We start from the raw sequence: 18,695 nt of genomic DNA on the forward strand, positions 1-18,695 counted from the left end.
GCACACTCCTTCCTACCCTCACTTTGTAGCAGCAACCCTATTGTTTTGCCACAGGTTCCAAATAGCATCCCAAGCAGCTACAGATACTCCAAGCAGCACTGGGTCTGCTGGTGTGAGTGGACCAAGGATCCAAGATGCTTGCATTACAGGTGGATAAGCCAGGGTCTTCTCTTTCTTGGTCTCCCTCATAGATGAGTCTTACTAATAATACCTTGATGGGTGGCTTGGAGTAGTACACCCAAAGGGTGATATGTTTCTCCAAGATTCAATGTGACCCAGACCCACCTATTTTTACACATCATTATACGTGATAAAGATTATAAGGATTTGTATTTGGTCTTTAACTTTGGAGGGTAGATCCTGAAAGATTCCTGAAATTTCAGGTTTCATGCACTACAGGTCAAGATAATATAATGCAGTGGATCAGTATGAGATTCTGTAGGATGCTGAGAAAACCAGAGTCCCTGCACACTCACTTATGGCACGGCCATTTTTTTCTTTCTCTCTTTCTTTCTCTCTTTCTTTCTTCCGTCCTTCCTTTCTCTCTCTCTCTCTCTCTCTCCCTCCCTCCCTTCCTTCCTTCCTTCCTTTCTTTCTGCTGTGGACCATTTTTAAAGTCTTTATTGAATTTATTACAATATTGCTTCTGTTTTATGTTTTGGTTTTTTGGTCACTAGGCATGTGGGATCTTAGTTCCCTGAGCAGGGATCGAACCTGCAACCCCTGCGTTGGAAGGCAGAGTCTTAACCACTGGACCACCAGGGAAGTCCCTATGGCACAGCCACTTTCTACAGGAGCAAAATAGTTACCAAATTGACATAAGGAACATGCCATTTCCTTACTCAAGGCATTAGTGTATCAACAAGCATGGTGAAACTGATAATCAGTTTCAGCTATCAAGTTTTTAAATTCTCAAAACTGACTTATTTTTTTCAGATAAGAGTATGGCAGGTCAAATTGTTGTGAAAAAAATATTTTCTACTAGGTCAATGCCTTCATTCTTATTGAGATACATAAGATTAATTTCTTGAAATCTCCATTTTCTATTCGAATGATATAAAATGTATATCTTGCTTAAGTGGTACAACTCCTCTTAATTTTGATATTTATAATTTAATAATTATGATTGTAATAGTGAACTTTGTCCCTATAAACCACAGTTCATTAAATAATTTTATATATAATAAAAGTATGTATTTTATGTATAAAACTGGCAAGTCTGATTTCCAAATAGAGTTTTCAAGTTAAATTTGTCATGTAATTAAAAACTGGTCATGTTTTCTTATTCAATTCATTTAACTCATTTAAAACTTGCTAAACCAATATAAAAGTTAGCCATTTTCCGACACTGAAACACAAGAAAACAATCATTACTGTAATAGACTGAGTAGTAGTTATAATGGACAATTCAAGATACAATACAAGATACTATGGAAAATACAAGCTACTATGTATAACCTAAATTATACTGTCTGGTTTGCATGACTGAACGATTAGAACTACTTAAGCCAAAACCTGTTCCATTCAACATTTAAACTAACAGATTGTTAGTTTAAATTAATGAATCAATTTAGTCAAAGTTAGTGAGGCTCATCTTGGAACAAAATTAGAATATTCAGTTTCCATGATATTTTCTGGGTGCTTTTATCAAGTGATTCAGTACTTCAAGTCCTATAACTTCAAACGTGTGTCATTTTATTTTTTTAAATTTTTTAATGTTTTAATTTTTTAATATCTTTATTGGAGTATAATTGCTTTACAATGGTGTGTTAGTTTCTGCTTTATAACAAAGTGAATCAGTTATACATATACATATGTTCCCATATCTCTTCCCTCTTGCGTCTCCCTCCCTCCCACCCTCCCTATCCCACCCCTCTAGGTGGTCACAAAACACCGAGCTGATCTCCCTATGCTATGTGGCTGCTTCCCACTAGCTATCTGTTTTACATTTGGTAGTGTATATATGTCCATGCCACTCTCTCACTTTGTCCCAGCTTACACTTCCCCCTCCTCATATCCTCAAGTCCATTCTCTAGTAGGTCTGCGTCTTTATTCCCGTCTTGCCCCAAGGTTCTTCATGACCTTCTTTTTTTTTTTTTTAACATTCCATATATACGTGTTATCATACGGTATTTGTTTTTCTCTTTCTGCCTTACTTCACTCTGTATGACAGACTCTAGGTCCATCCAACTCACTACAAATAACTCAATTTCGTTTCTTTTTATGGCTGAGTAATATTCCATTGTATATATGTGCCACATCTTCTTTATCCATTCATCTGTCGATGGACACTTAGGTTGCTTCCATGTCCTGGCTACTGTAAATAGAGCTGCAATGAACATTTTGGTACATGGCTCTTTTTGAATTATGGTTTTCTCAGGGTATATGTCCAGTAGTGGGATTGCTGGGTCGTATGGTAGTTCTATTTTTAGTTCTTTAAGGAAACTCCATACTGTTCTCCATAGTGGCTGCATCAATTTACGTTCCCACCAACAGTGCAAGAGGGTTCCCTTTTCTCCACACCCTCTCCAGCATTTATTGTTTGTAGATTTTTTGATGATGGTCATTCTGACTGGTGTGAGATGATATCTCATTGTAGTTTTGATTTGCATTTCTCTAATGATTAATGATGTTGAGCATTCTTTCATGTGTTTGTTGGCAATCTGTATATCTTCTTTGAAGAAATGTCTGTTTAGGTCTTCTGCCCATTTTTGGATTGAGTTGTTTGTTTTCTTGATATTGAGCTGCATGAGCTGCTTGTATATTTTGGAGATTAATCCTTTGTCAGTTGCTTCATTTGCAAATATTTTCTCCCATTCTGAGGGTTGTCTTTTTGTCTTCTTTATGGCTTCCTTCGCTGTGCAAAAGCTTCTAAGTTTCATTAGGTCCCATTTGTTTGTTTTTATTTCCATTTCTCTAGGAGGTGGGTCAAAAAGGATCTTGCTGTGATTTATGTCATAGAGTGTTCTGCCTACGTTTTCCTCTAAGAGTTTGATAGTGTCTGGCCTTACATTTAGGTCTTTAATCCATTTTGAGTTTATTTTTGTGTATGGTGTTAGGGAGTGTTCTAATTTCATTCTTTTACATGTAGCTGTCCAGTTTTCCCAGCACCAATTACGGAAGAGGCTGTCTTTTTTCCACTGTATATTCTTGCATCCTTTATCAAAGATAAGGTGACCATATGTGCGTGGGTTTATCTCTGGGCTTTCTATCCTGTTCCATTGATCTATATATCTGTTTTTGTGCTAGTACCATACTGTCTTGATTACTGTAGCTTTGTAGTATAGTCTGAAGTCAGGGAGCCTGATTCCTCCAGCTCTGATGTTTTCCCTCAAGATTGTTTTGGCTCTTTGGGGTCTTTTGTGTCTCCATACAAATTCTAAGATTTTTTGTTCTAGTTCTGTAAAAAATGCCATTGGTAATTTGATAGGGATTGCATTGAATCTGTAGATTGCTTTGAGTAGTTTAGTCATTTTCACAATATTGATTCTTCCAATCCAAGAACATGGTATATCTCTCCATCTGTTTGTGTCATCTTTGATTTCTTTCATCAGTGTCTTATAGTTTTCTGAGTACTGGTCTTTTGTCTCCTTAGGTAGGTTTATTCCTACGTATTTTATTCGTTTTGTTCCAATGGTGAATGGGATTGTTTCCTTAATTTCTCTTTCTGATCTTTCATTGTTAGTGTATAGGAATGCAAGAGATTTCTGTGCATTAATTTTGTATCCTGCTACTTTACCAAATTTATTGACTAGCTCTAGTAGTTTTCTGGTGGCATCTTTAGGATTCTCTATGTATAGTATCATGTCATCTGTAAACAGTGACAGTTTTACTTCTTCTTTTCCAATTTGTATTCCTTTTATTTCTTTTTCTTCTCTGATTGCCGTGGCTAGGACTTCCAAAACTATGTTGAATAATAATGGCGAGAGTGGACATCCTTGTCTTGTTCCTGATCTTAGAGGAAATTCTTTCAGTTTTTCACCATTGAGAATGATGTTTGCTGTGGGTTTGTCATATATGGCCTTTATTATGTTGAGGTTCTCTCTTTGCCCACTTTCTGGAGAGTTTTTATCATAAATGGGTGTTGAATTTTGTCAAAAGCTTTTCCTGCATCTATTGAGATGATCATATGGTTTTTCTTCTTCAATTTGTTAATATGGTGTGTCACATTGATTGATTTGCATATATTGAAGAATCCTTGCATCCCTGGGATAAATCCCACTTGATCATGGTGTATGATCCTTTTAATGTTTTGTTGGATTCTGTTTGCTAGTGTTTTGTTGAGGATTTTTGCATCTATATTCATCAGTGATATTGGTCTGTACTTTTCTTTTTTTGTAGTATCTTTGTCCTGTTTGGGTATCAGCATGATGGTGGCTTGATAGAATGAGTTTGGGAGTGTTCCTTCCTCTGCAATTTTTTGGAAGAGTTTGAGAAGGATGGGTGTTAGCTCTTCTCTAAATGTTTGATAGAATTCACCTGTGCAGCCACTGGTCCTGGACTTTTGTTTGTTGGAAGATTTTTAATCACAGTTTCAATTTCATTACTTGTGATTGGTCTGTTCATATTTTCTATTTCTTCCTGGTTCAGTCTTGGAAGGTTATACCTTTCTAAGAATTTGTCCATTTCTTCCAGATTGTCCATTTTATTGGTATAGAGTTGCTTGTAGTAGTCTCTTATGATATTTTGTATTTCTGCATTGTCCGTTGTAACTTCTCTTTTTTCATTTCTAATTTTTTGATTTGAGTCCTCTCCCTCTTTTTCCTGATGAGTCTGGCTAAAGGTTTATCAATTTTGTTTATCTTCTCAAAGAACCAGCTTATAGTTTTATTGACCTTTGCTATTGTTTTCTTTGTTTCTATTTCATTTATTTCTGCTCTGATCTTTATGATTTCTTTCCTTCTACTAACTTTGGGTTTTGTTTGTTCTTCTTTGTCTAGTTCGTTTAGGTGTAAGTTTAGAGTGTTCATTTGAGATTTTTCTAGTTTCTTTAGGTAGGCTTGTATTGCTATAAATTTCCTTCTTAGAACTGCTTTTGCTGCATCCCATAGGTTTTGGATCATTGTGTTTTCGTTGTAATTTGGCTCTAGGTATTTTTTGATTTCCTCTTTGATTTCTTCAGTGATCTCTTGGTTATTTAGTAATGTATTGTTTAGCCTCCATGTGTTTGTCTTTTTTATGTTTTTTCCCCTGTAATTGATTTCTAATCTCATAGCGTTGTGGTCAGAAAAGATGCTTGATATGATTTCAATTTTCTTAAATTTACCGAGGCTTGATTTGTGACCCAAGATGTGTTCTATCCTGGAGAATGTTCTATGTGCTCTTGAGAAGAAAGTGTAATCTACTGTTTTGGGATGGAATGTCCTATAAATATCAATTAAATCTATCTGGTCTATTGTGTCATTTAATGCTTTTGTTTCCTTAGTAATTTTCTGTCCGGATTATCTGTCCACTGGTGTAAGTGAGGTGTTAAAGTTCCCCACTATTACTGTGTTACTGTTGATTTCCTCTTTTATAGCTTTTAGCCATTGTCTTATGTATTGAGGTGCACCTATGTTGGGTGCATATATATTTATAATTGTTATATGTTCTTCTTGGATTGATCCCTTGATCATTATGTAGTGTCCTTCCTTGTCTCTTGTAACATTCTTTATTTTAAAGTCTATTTTATCTGATATGAGTATTGCTACTCCATCTTTCTTTTGATTTCCATTTGCATGGAATATCTTTTTCCATCCCCTCACTTTTAGTCCGTATGTGTCTCTAGGTCTGAAGTGGGTCTCTTGTAGACAGCATATATAGGGGTCTTGTTTTTGTATCCATTCAGTGAGCCTGTATAATTTGGTTGGAGCATTTAATCCATTTACATTTAAGGTAATTATCCATTTGTATGTTCCTATTACCACTCTCTTAATTGTTATGGGGTTGTTTTTGTAGGTCCTGTTCTTCTCTTGTGTTTCCCACTTAGAGAAGTTCCTTTAGCATTTATTTTAGAGATGGTTTGGTGGTGCTCTTCGCTTTTACTTGTCTGTAAAGCTTTAGATTTCTCCATCGAATCTGAATGAGATCCTTGCCAGGTAGAGAAATCTTGGTTGTAGGTTCTTCAGTTTCATCACTTTAAATATATTGTGCCACTCCCTTCTGCCTTGTAGAGTTTCTGTTGAGAAATCAGCTGTTAACCTTATGGGAGTTCCCTTGTATGTTATTTGTCATTTTCCCCTTTTTGCTTTCAAATTTTTTCTTTGTCTTTAATTTTTGTCAGTTTGATTACTATGTGTCTCAGCATGTTTCTCCTTGGGTTTATCCTGCCTGGGACTCTCTGCACTTCCTGAACTTGGGTGGCTATTTCCTTTCCCATGTTAGGGAAGTTTTCGACTATAAAGTCTTCAAATATTTTCTCAGGTCTTTTCTCTCTCTTCTCCTTCTGGGACCCCTATAATGCGGATATTGTTGCGTTTAATGTTGTCCCAGAGGTCTCTTAGGCTGTCTTCATTTCTTTTCATTCTTTTCTCTTTATTCTGTTCTGTGGCACTGATTTCCACCCTTCTGTCTTCCAGCTCGGTTATCTGTCTTCTGCCTCAGTTATTCTGCTATTGATTCCTTCTAGTATATTTTTCATTTCAGTTATTGTATTGTTCATCTCTGTTTGTTTGTTCTTTCATTCTTCTAGTTGTTTGTACTTTAATTCTTCTAGGTCTTTGTGAAACATTTCTTGCATCTTCTCGATCTTTGCCTCCATTCTTTTTCCAAGGTCCTGGATCATCTTCACTATCATTATTCTGAATTTTTTTGTGGAAAGTTGCCTTTCTCTACTTCACTTAGCTGTTTTTTTTTGTTTATCTTGTTCCTTCATCTGGTACAAAGTCCTCTGCCTTTTCATTTTGTCAATCTTTATGTGAATGCGGTTTTCCTTCCACAGGGTGAAGAATGTAGTTCTTCTTGCTTCTGCTGTCTGCCCTCTAAATGGCCATTTCTTAATCTTGCACAGACAAAGGTAAGATTCTCAACACTCACAAAATACTCAACAATGCCTCTCCTGGCCAAAATGAGTGACTGCTGCTTCTTTAACATAGGAAGCTTTGGCCTCATTCTAGTCTCTCCTCCTGACAGGTAGGATTTATTGAGATACCCTAGCATAGAATTGCCCCATTTCCTGACAGCATCCAATCTAGAGTGAAGTTTGGCTTCCCTAGAACCTGGCTTTCCCCAAAGTTCTCAACCAAAGCCCAAATCCTATTCTTTCTCACACCTGCTTAGTGACATCCCCTACGTTTTCCCCTACCTTTCTTGCTGCTATGAGCAGCAAGAAACCCAACATATTCCACTCCAGTTGTATCCCCAAGTTTATTTACTTTCTTTTATAGGACATATTTAATCTAAGCTTTGAAGGAGAACTGGGGCATCATTCCACAAAGAAGGAAGTGAAAAGCACATTCCAAGCATAGTAATAGAATGAGCAAAAGCAAACTATAGGGTAAATCACTGGTGTGGTTAGAAACATGTGGTAGGTGGGCAGATGTGGATGGAGACTGGAGGGCATGGAAAGTCCATTCCTGTAAATTCTTTCTCAATCAGAATTAATGATTTTCTCTCATTGTTCCTAAAGTATACATACACATCCAATATAGTTTTTTTTTTTTTCTTCCATTTTTATAGTAGTTATCGTTGGGGATCTGTCTTTCTGGTTAGGCTGAGATATTTCATGTACAATAGTTGCAGTGCAGGGAGGGACAGGTGAGTGTTCACAGTGGGGACCAGACCACCACACCTAAGTACACTAATCAAAGAAATGACAAGTTTGCATGAATATGTAAGTATAACTAAGATCCCCCAAATTTTCCTTGTGGCCATCAGGGAAGGATGCACCCCAGGACGCTCAGGAAGCAAGGTGAGAAGTTCTGATAACATATATTGAAAGAGGTCATGGTATTTGTCCAGTAAAATCTTTAGATTTATAAATAGGTTATGCATGGTACAGGAGGGTAAAATACTGAAGATCTTTAAAAGGGTCCTATCATTTGTCTGAGATAGTAAACCCTCAGGGTCTCTTTGTTCGTTGAGATTATTTAACTTACAGAATATACGCTGTAAAGTTCAATTGATTTCCTCATCGCCTTCCCAGCTCATTGTTCAGACCTCAGCTCAAGGATTAATGGCCACTTTCTCCAGGAAGCCTTCCCTAACTATCGTTCTGCATTCTTCATCCACTTTCATAGCATCATGTACATTTTTCACTGCAATTCAGTTTTTAATTATACACACATTAGTCGGAATATTTCAACAGAACTTTTCCTCCTGCACTAGAACAGAAACTCAGTGAGAACTGGAACCATAGATCTCTTTTTCCTGTTGTACAGCCAATTCTTACTCTAGAGCTGGGCACATAAGAGGAACTCTATTAATACTTGTTGAATAAATGAACGAATAAACATGATATATTCATGTTTTTCTTGGGCAAATCATTTTACATATGGCTTTTTTTAAAAACTGCTGTTTTGATATGGCAATCCATAATGTTATTCGAGAGTTTACCTTCTGATCACAAATGAAAATTATGGAAAGAAATGACCTTTGTTTTCGGCAACCATGACTTTTTTATACCAAAATGTAATGGAATCATAATACTGACCAAAATACATACAAAATAAATTGAACATTTTTTCTTCCCCCAGTCAGCATCGCCTTAGGAATCTGAGAGAAAATGTTCTTGTCACTTATTTTGGAAAGAATTCTGCCAGTGGAGCTGTGTGGTTTAAAATGTATGAGCTGGACTAAAAGTCTTGTTTCTATCGACAGGGTAAGGTGGAAATGGTGGGGCATGACTTCTGAGACTAGGCCATAAAAGGAGTGTACCTTTCTCCTCACGTTTCTCATTCTGGACTCACCAATCCTGGGGGACTTCGGCTGCCATGTTGTAAAGACAGTCACACGACGTTTGAAGCCACCCATGTAATGGAACTGAGACCTCCTGGTATCCTCAGTGAGGAACTGAAGCTTCACGTCCACAGCCATGTGGGTGAACCTTCTTAAAAGCAGACCCTTCAGGGGCTTCCCTGGTGGTGCAGTGGTTGAGAATCTGCCTGCCAATGCAGGGGACACGGGTTCGAGTCCTGGTCTGGGAAGATCCCACATGCCGCGGAGCAACTGGGCCCGTGAGCCACAACTACTGAGCCTGCGCGTCTGGAGCCTGTGCTCCACAAGAGAGGCCGCGATAGTGAGAGGCCCGCGCACCGTGATGAAGAGTGGCCCCCGCTTGCCGCAACTAGAGAAAAAGCCCTCGCACAGAAACGAGGACCCAACACAGCCAAAAATAAATACATAAATAAAAGCAGACCCTTCAGCCCCATTCAAGCCCTCAGAAGACTGACGCTCTGACCAACTGTAACATAGTCTTTTAAAATGCCGTCTTGTCTGGTTCTGAGGTCTTGGCTTGAAGCCAGTCAGTTCCCCTTAAGCAGCAGCTTAAGTCCACATTCCAACTACCTGCCTTATCGGGGTCTCACACTCAGGACCACTTTGCGCCCACCTGAATCATCCCAGGGCCAGGTCCCAGACAACCAGAAACAGTTCCTCAGCCCAGCACCTGCCGAAATGATTCAAACTGGACAACCCCAAACCCGCTATCCCTGCCTCGCCCGTCCCTTCCCCCAGAAGCTACACTGATGGCTCGCGGCCACAGTTCCTGGTCCCTCTCCCTGTAACCCGCCCGCTGCTCCTCCAAGTGACCCTGCGGGGCCTGCTAGGTTCTCCCCAGGGTGCTGAGAGTAACGAAAACTTGAAGCTCTTTCCAGTTTCTCTCTCTTGATCTGAGTCTGGCCTCACCATACCTCAGCCAAGGTAATGTGGTTCAAACACAGACCTGCTGACTACAGCCTCCTGAGAGACCCTGGCCAGCTGCCAGCTGTTAATCCTCAAAAACTGGGAGAAAATAAACATTTGTGTATTTTTGGCTGGCAAGTTTTGGGATATCTTGTTATGCAGCAATAGATAACTAATATCCAAGCTAACATTCCTCAAAATTGGCATGATATTTGGGATTTTTTTTTCCCCTCTCCATTAAACTCGATTTCATTTGTCTGAAGGCTAATTTTCTCCAATCTCTCTCTCTTTCTCTTTCTTTCATATATATAGGAAAGAAGGAGTGTATATATATATATATATATACACACACACACACACACACACACACACACACATACACACACACACATACATACACATATACTCTCCAGACAAACAATATACCTGGCAAGAGAATTATGCTTCTAATTCAGGTCAAATTTTATAAATGAGATCTTTGGAAATGATTCATCCATACATGTGCTTCACAGATTTTTATATAATCAAAACATTTTACCATAATTTGATTCTATCACAGTTCAATTCAATAAGAGTTAACTGAGTGCAGAGTGTTTGCCTAAAATTCTGGCTGGAACTGATGGGAATACAAAAGAAGGAAAATACGCAATTTCTGATCTCAAGGACTTGATAGTTTAATTAGCTAGTACTCAAACTTTAATTAGTAAACTTAGATATACAAATTCTCATTCCCCATCAAGCTTCTGATTCAAAAAGGATCTCTGGTGGACATAGGAGCCTATGTATTTAAAAGGTTTCTGAAAGAATTTTGGTACAACTGTACACTAGGTAATCCCTTGAAAATATGCTCTATTTTAAGATGCATATAGAATAGTGATTTAGGAGTTATTTTTTTTTTAATGTCAAAGAAGCAGATCTAAAATATGTATCACCGGATTTGCTTAAAGATAAATCACATCCTCAACAATGCAATGGCAGGGTTGCAAGATGTACTTTAAAAACCTGATTCTGGTACCAGTTTTAGGTCTCTCTCTCTCTCGCACTGAACAAATTAGTTTACTTCACTAGTCTTAGATCCTTCACCTGTAAAGTGAGGGAAATGAACTAAATGTTTCCTACAAATATTCTCAGTCTTTAAAATTAGACAAATTCAGAAAGCAAGTTGCTAGACACCAGTGTACTATTTTTGTCACACTAGCCCAAGATATAATGTTTTCTATCCTGAATTTCTCTTCCTCAGTTTTTGTATACAAAATTGAGTTAATCATTCACATGATTGTTAAAAGGATCAAATGAGACAAAGTATGTAAAACTGCTTTTTAACTGTAAAGAGTGCCCAGTGAACATTCCCCAGACTCTGTACTAAGGACTTTACCTGCCTCTTCTCATTTAAAATTTCCAACTCCCTACAACGAAGTTAGTAATAGTGTAACCCCATTTTTACAGATGAGGATATCTATATTCAGAAAAGTTACATAAGTGACCTAATGTCTCATAGCAACTGACAATATAGCCTCACAGCTTGGATTCAGACTCAGGACCATCTCAGTCCAAAGTCTAGGCATGTAACCATAAACTGATGAAAGCTGACACACAATAGATGACTGGGAATAATACCATTATGGGGAGAGAACCCTTCTTTATCCTTCCATTCCAGTACTTCCTAACTTCTCTGGTGGTAACAATCACTTAATGTACCCGCTAAGAACACCAAATTCCTGATTCCATCCCTGACCCTGAATCTGCATTTCCAGCACAGGGAATTATTAAGTGCCTTTGGTGATTCTTATCATCAAGGACTTTGGAAAACATGATCTGTCCATCTCTTTTCTATTTATTATAAGTACCAATGAGAGAGATGATTTTCATCTTGCATTTTGGGTCTGACTGCATCCTATGATAAAAAGCTTTAGCCCGGAATGAGGCATATGCCAACTGCATGGCCCTGTTCTTTCATACTGAGCCTCCTCCGTGGCCTGCTCTGCAGCCAGCTGCAGGAAAATGGCTCAGTCTCATCCCCAATGGTCGCCAGATAAATAGCTGAACTACCACATTCATTGTTTTTGAATTCCCTCCTTGTCTATAGGAAGTCTCTGGCTAGCTGTGCTGGAAAGTCTGGAAACAGGTCAGCAAGAGAGGTTCCAGGATTCCTTTCTGCAGTAGTCAGCCAGCGAGCTTTGTGCCTGGCTGGACTCCAGGTATTATAACAGAAGGGGTGCAGCTCTGAAAAAATGCAAACAGCCTAGAGATGTCTTACAAAATTAAGGGTTTTATCCATTTTCCCAGTTCCTGAGTCATTACTAATCTTCCATCCTTGTCAATTTAAATGTGCTATTCAAAATAATGGACAGCAAGACATAGAGGCTCCTTCAAAAGGTATTTAAATCTCATGAAGTAGTGATTAAAATACAGAAAACGAAGTAGCAATTCATAGCTATCATGACTTTCCATTATGCCTTTTCTGTCCATAAGATTAGATAAGCTCCATTTGGCTAGGATTTTTTTTTTGCTCATAAAGGTTTCCCAAACAGTGCCTAGCAGAATGTCTTATTGAGCACTTAGCGACTATTTATTGAATAAATGGAAGAAATAAAGTTTAACACATTTCTGCAGATATAAATAAGATTATTTGAATATATCATCAGTCTTGGACTGTTTCAGACTGAGAGGGGTTGTAGGAGTAGGTAACTTCAGATAAAGAATGGTAGTATTCTCTCCAGCATTAAAATGGAAGTTGCATTGCTGGGGCGAACATAGTTAAATCAGGAAATTAATTTTCAGTGCATCCAGCTTCTAAAAAGTCAAAACCTTGCATTACATGAACTGAATCCATCTCACAGCTATATTTTGTTTGGTCTTCACTGCATGGTCAAAAAAAATTAAGCCATTTAAAAAATCAAGTTGTTTCACGTAAAAATCTAGGTTTCTGGCTTTCTTTGCAAAATCAGATCATCTGGCTATATGGGGTCCTAAATTCCACATGACAACAATCAACAGTTACCCACATATGTTACCTAGTGAGACAGTCTGGTACCACAGTAAGTGTTTAGGTTGTTTGGAGGATTACAATAGAGTCTTTTGCAAGTAACACGTGCTCAGTACGTGTCATTATTATCATCAGCCTGAGTATGTCAACATCATCAACATTATGACACGTACATACGAACTCTGCATAGGCCTATGATGGGGACACTGACGTAAGTTTTACACCACTTTCCTCCCTCCTTGACTCCTCCTCTGTGTCATAATCCATTAGAACTTTCTGCAGCAGAGGAAGTGTTCTGTATCTGTGCTGTTCAATATTGCAGCTACTAATCACAAGTGGCTATTGCACACTGGAAATGTGGATAGTACAATTAAGGAACTGAATTTTTAATTTTCTTTAACTTTAAGTTTAATTTAACTAACCACACGTGGCTAGCAGCTACTATATTGGACCGCACAGCTTTAAAGCTTCTCTCAAACATACCTTAGTTTTCCTCCCCTCTCTGCCTATCAAACTCTGCTCTCTAAATCTGAAACCAATTTATGTTCTCTCGTAAGAACCTGGCAATATTTTATATGGGTTAGCTCTTTAAGGGTAATTTGCCAGTTTTGCATGATCAAAATGGCATTTACAAATATGAATTCTTTGGATCCCCTTCCCTAACCTACCCTCATGATTCTAGAGTAGGGCTCCAGATCTCACATTGTATATTTTTTAACAAGCACCTTCTAGGTGATTCTTAAAACCACACAAATTTAATAAATTCTATCAGCCAGAATTTTCAAAGAGGGATAAGGAAGAGGAGTCAGCTCGCATTATACAACTTGTGGGCATTTTTGAACAACAAATGCCAACCTCCCGCCCTGCTTTCCCCTGTCTCATCCTCACCTCAACCTCCACCACCTCCACTACCCGCCATCAAGTCCCCTCCTTTCTACATGCCTCTAAGGGGGAGCATGGCCCTCTGGCGGGCCTCTACTATTTCCTAGTAGATAATTTTTAGATATGAGCCAGTTCTGTTCTCTTGTGATGATTGATACCCTAAACCCACAAGTGTCAGCCCCTGGAGCAATGTTTGAACGACGTGACCCTGAACTTCCTTCCATCTCTTGTGTGCATTGTGATAGAACCCTGACCGTGCTGTGCAGTCATCTTTTCTCTCCTGAGACTTCGAATTTGGAGTTCAAAAAGGAGAAATGATTTCTGCCTGCTGATAGGATCAAGATGGTATAAACTTGCTTGCTGAGGGGCAGCCATGTTTAGTCAGATCCCCATGAAGGATCTGGTAGAGCTGATCCTCAGAAAAGCAGAAAAATGAAGCAAATGCTCAGAAGCAAAGAGAAGCGCCTCCTGCCTGGCCTTGGATGGAAGGAGAGAGGGACCTTACTTCCTAGTGGCTTTCCAGCGAGGACATCGTGCAGGCTGACTCTGACTCAGGTGACAGCACTGAGTGGAAGATACTGGCTGACATCAGACAAGGACAGCCTGTCACATCTGCTCACGGCTCAGTGAGAGTTTTCTCACTGCTTTCTGGGGAATCCTTAAAGAACTGCACCTTGGCCACCCAAGGACCCAGGACAAACTTTTCTGCTACCTTCCAGTCAATCGATTTGCCCCAATAATGTGCAACACAAGCTCCACTGTTCCCAGATTGTCTTAATTTTTCTCTCCCCTCTTAGTAATCCTGTTTACCTCACTCTTTCATGTGTGAATAAACAATTAGCATGTAAAATAATTAAACTAGTTGTGAAATAGTTACCCACATGTCTCTGGGTTATTCTACAACACCGACTTCTATCCCTGGTCAGTCCCTGTGGTCCTGTCAACCTCGGGATGTTTCGGTTACATATCCAAACAAACCGGCAGAGACACATGCACAGGTGTGTGGGGAAGAAAAGAATCCTTGTCCTAGAACAGTAACTCAAAACTTGGTGTGCATCCCAGGAGCATTTTAAAGTGTGGATTACCAGACTGTATACTCAGGGATTCTTAATCCATAGGGCTCGGACAGATTTCAGAAAGGGGCATTTTTAACAACACCTTGGTCTTTCTGATACTGGGGGGGCCAAGAATTTTAATTTGAAAAGCACTGTCCTAAAGAAAAAAATTCAGATAATAAAAAAATGTTTAAGGAGTGTTTGTGTGCGTGTGGTATGTGTATGTGAAGGCTATGATTTTTTAACATCAGAAGGGGATTTCTGATAACCCTGAAGTCACTTCTTTCCCTTATTGCTTTGAAGTCATTGATTTACTGCCAGTTGTGCCTGGAAGTCTAGGCCAGGTTTTCATTTGAAGTGAAACAGCTGGGTTTAGTGGTGTCTTTGGTCAAGAGAAGAAAAATGGACCCAGCACCTGCTAAACAAAAAGCCATGTGTGAACAAATTAGGTGACATCTGGCTCAGGAACCAATGACAAAGAGCTGATTGAAAACCCAGGCGATAATTCAAGGCTTTATTTGAACAACTACCAACCATTTGCACATAATCAATTTTTAGAGTCAGTGAGCTAGGGCAGGGTTTCTCAAACTCAAGAGTATTGACATTCGGGCTGGAAAACTCTTTGTTTGGGGTTAGGAGCGGGGTGGTCCTGTGCATTGTCAGATGTTGAACAGGGTTCCTGGCCTCCACTCTCTAGATGCCAGCAGCTCCTCATCCCTGAGTGTGACAATCAAAAACTTCTCCAGACACTGCCAAAGGTCCTGAGGGGCAAAACTGCCCCCATAGAGACCAGTGGTACAGACAGGGGGGAGGGAGAGAGGAAAGACCCCATCATGTGCTCCCCTTGTAAGTTTCACCTAGTTTAAAATTTTCTTTCATAGTAAAAGCACAACTATATGTAAGCAGATGTGGTAGCAATAAAGCTTCTCATTTATAAAGACAAGGTTTTAGTGGACTTATGGGGAAACTTCTTTCCTCAGAAGTTGGCTTTGGTGTTTTTAAATTTTCATAAATCCAGTTACTGTCATACAGACTCTTGTACAGCTGGATAAACAAACTCAAGGAACAATCTCGGCCACATCTTCATTAGCAACTCGGCAGGCAAAATCCCTGTCATTTTGAGATGTTTTGTATTCAAAGCAATTGCAGAAAGAGTATTTTCAGATTCTACTGCCTGCTTTAAATCTGTGGTTTTGTCTTTATTATTGGTGTTGCCTATTACTGCTGGCCAATTGTGCAATAACATTTGCAGCTCAAGTTTGGTGTCTGTTTCTGTAAAATCAGAGCTGCTATCTCCCCAAACTCTGGGGCAAAACTAGTCCTAAGCGTGCTCATAGATCAGTATAATATACCTCTGGCCTTGATAAGTGGTTCAAGAAATCTGCCTCTGAGCTCTCACAGACAAAACCATGTCAAGGTAGAGATATGCTAAGGGAAGAATAACGAAGTCTTCCCCAGGTTCAAATGCCCGAGCTCCACACAAGTCTGCGCCTCGGAGATCCATGCACAGTCAGTTGCTGAATGCACGGCAATTAGTTCTCAGATATCCTTGCCCCAGTTCTTAAGGGTCCACCAGAATAACAGATCATGGACAAATGAGATTTCAGTCAAGGGGACTTATTGTAGTGTCTTGCTTTGTTTTATTGCTTGCACTTTATCCTTCTATAAGGCAATGCATCAGTAATATTTACCTTATGTTCTAAGACTCTGAACTTGAATATACCTATCTGAAGACATAAAATTCTTGCAGAAATTCTCCGTAAAATGTTGGCCGACTTCCCTCTGAGGTTTCACTTGAATTAAGTCACCCCCAAGACATAGCTGCAACTCCAACTGTGCGGTGGCAAGTTCCTCAGCACCGTCGGAAGAGCAGGAGCTTCTGATTCTGCTCAGAACTCAGCAACCCCCTTCAGATGTTTATAACTTCTTCCTCTTCTGCCTTAAAATGAGGGTGGTAGTTCATGTTCAACAGTCAATACACACTGATCACAGAGTGCTGGGCTCTGCGCTAGGTGTTGAAGAATTTAAAAACAGAAAGTAAGTGAAAAGAGAAGAGAAGAGAAGAAAAAAGTAAAGAAAGAAAGAGGAATGGAGGAGGAAAGGAAGCCACCTGCCTTGGGGAATCAAGTCGAGAAAGCATTATCTCTGCTCTAAGCAGGGTGGCTGGGGGTAGGGTTGAAAGATATTCAAATTTAAAAAATCACAGATTTTCATTAAGTGCTTTGAAATCACAAGTAATATCTCATGTAGATTTAAGATCTTTTTATATAGCAGGACATAGCAGTAAATCCCTAGAGCAATAGACTGTATGGTTCTTCACTTATATTAAAATAAGATACTGCTCCAGGATCCTGAATTTATCAGCTGTTGGTATATGTATCTCTTGCCACACTCATAAAGATTTTTAATGCACAATAACATATTTGTAATTAACTAACTTGGTACCATCTTCATGTGTGGAAGGAGCAATAATTGGAGCTATCCATTTTTAGTTCACAGGAAACAAGATGCTCTTCATTTTTCACAGTGCCATTTACCTACCACCCTTTCTGCCAATGACTTGAATTGTTCAGCCATAGCTCCTGTTTTATTTCAATGGACTCACAACTTGGAGACGATGCCAGTTCAAAGAGAATTAGCCTGAAAGCTCATCTGGACATGCTGAGAGGTTCGCTGCATCCCACAGCTTCAGCGCAGATGCATGGGGCAGACCTGAAAGCCACAATGTCTGTACCTGAATGCATTCATCTGTACAGTAAAAATGATCACACTGATGTTAAATCCGAAAAAAAAGAAAAAAAGCAAAGGATTGGATGAAAGTTGAAATATTCCTCTGGCAGATGTCAGTGCTCATAATAATTCTCCATGGTTCACTTCGCTCTCATGTCGTGAGGCACTTTGCATCCACAGAATGAAAGAACCCCATCCACACATTTTGTTCTGAGAAATGGTCTGCATATTTACTCACTGTATTTACTAACGCGAATTCCTAGTCGGTTTCCAAAGCAAAGCTCCACTTTGCAGAAAATTGTAAGAATCTCTGCATTTGGGCTCCTCTTTCCTCCAAATCTACTTTCCCCCGTAAGTGAGGCTGGAAGCCGTGGGTCATCTTTCTCCATCGTGGGTCACATAGGGGGACAGTCCAGATGTTTACAGGAAGTTTTGCCTCTGGAGTTTGGAGGAGGATCCTTGTTTCAGAATGAATCTCAGTGGAGGAGACAATGCTCTACGTGAGCCCAACTGTTGAAGGTTCAACTCATTTCAAACACAGGTACAGCCCTTATGAGGGGGGCTGAGTGAATGCCCATGACCTGAAGGAGCTTTGAATAGAGCACAGGAGTCAGCCAGGGAAAATATTAAGCGTAAAACAAATAATATGAGGCTGAATATAGATATAAATTATAGAGTGCTGGAGTAGTTCATTCTGGTTAGGGAAAAATCCAGGGTGTATTTACAGAAGAATTTAAGCATCTGAGCTGAGACAAGTATGATAAGAGAATATCAAGAGTCAAAAAAAAATTTCACCCAGTAAAAGGGGGTGCTGGGCGGAGGATGCTATGCAGGGAGGAACGGGATTAGCACAGTTATGGAAGCAGCAAAGTAAAAGCAAGATTGGCCATTTGGACTGGCGTTGGGTTCCCAAGGGGATAAAATAGAAGACTGATGAAGAGGTAGAGGCCACATTTCACGCCCAAGGTAAATTATTTTGAAATTTATTCTGCTAGCAACGGTCTACTGTTTGGTTTTACCAGGAAGTGATCTAAGCAAGACACTTACTTTTTAATACACATATCTGTCTATTTTCCCAAAATGGGATGGAGTAGGAGGAAAGTGAAGGTGTCATCAATCCCCAACTGGGGAGGGTTTTGTTTATTTGCAACAACTGCTATTTCACTGTATTCCTGTCCTTACTAAGTTATTTGTGATAGCAGAGGGTAGACCTTAGGTTGACT

The 18,695-nt window shown here is 39.4% G+C and overlaps 2 long non-coding RNA genes across 2 annotated transcripts in view; both read right to left on the minus strand.

Annotated features, from left to right (window-relative positions):
* The window catches only part of LOC309611198, a 112,792-nt gene that overhangs the window by 79,808 nt on the left and 14,289 nt on the right, over positions 1–18,695 (minus strand). The gene's annotated exons all lie outside the window — the stretch shown is intronic.
* Positions 1,290–9,479, minus strand: LOC309611204. Its single transcript, XR_014234391.1, has 2 exons — positions 9,319–9,479; positions 1,290–9,022 (listed from the first exon to the last, which is right to left on the minus strand). It is a non-coding gene; the product is annotated as an uncharacterized lncRNA (long non-coding RNA).

Source organism: Balaenoptera borealis, assembly GCF_965194805.1.
Source record: "Balaenoptera borealis genome assembly, chromosome: 14".
Lineage (NCBI taxonomy): Eukaryota > Metazoa > Chordata > Mammalia > Artiodactyla > Balaenopteridae > Balaenoptera > Balaenoptera borealis.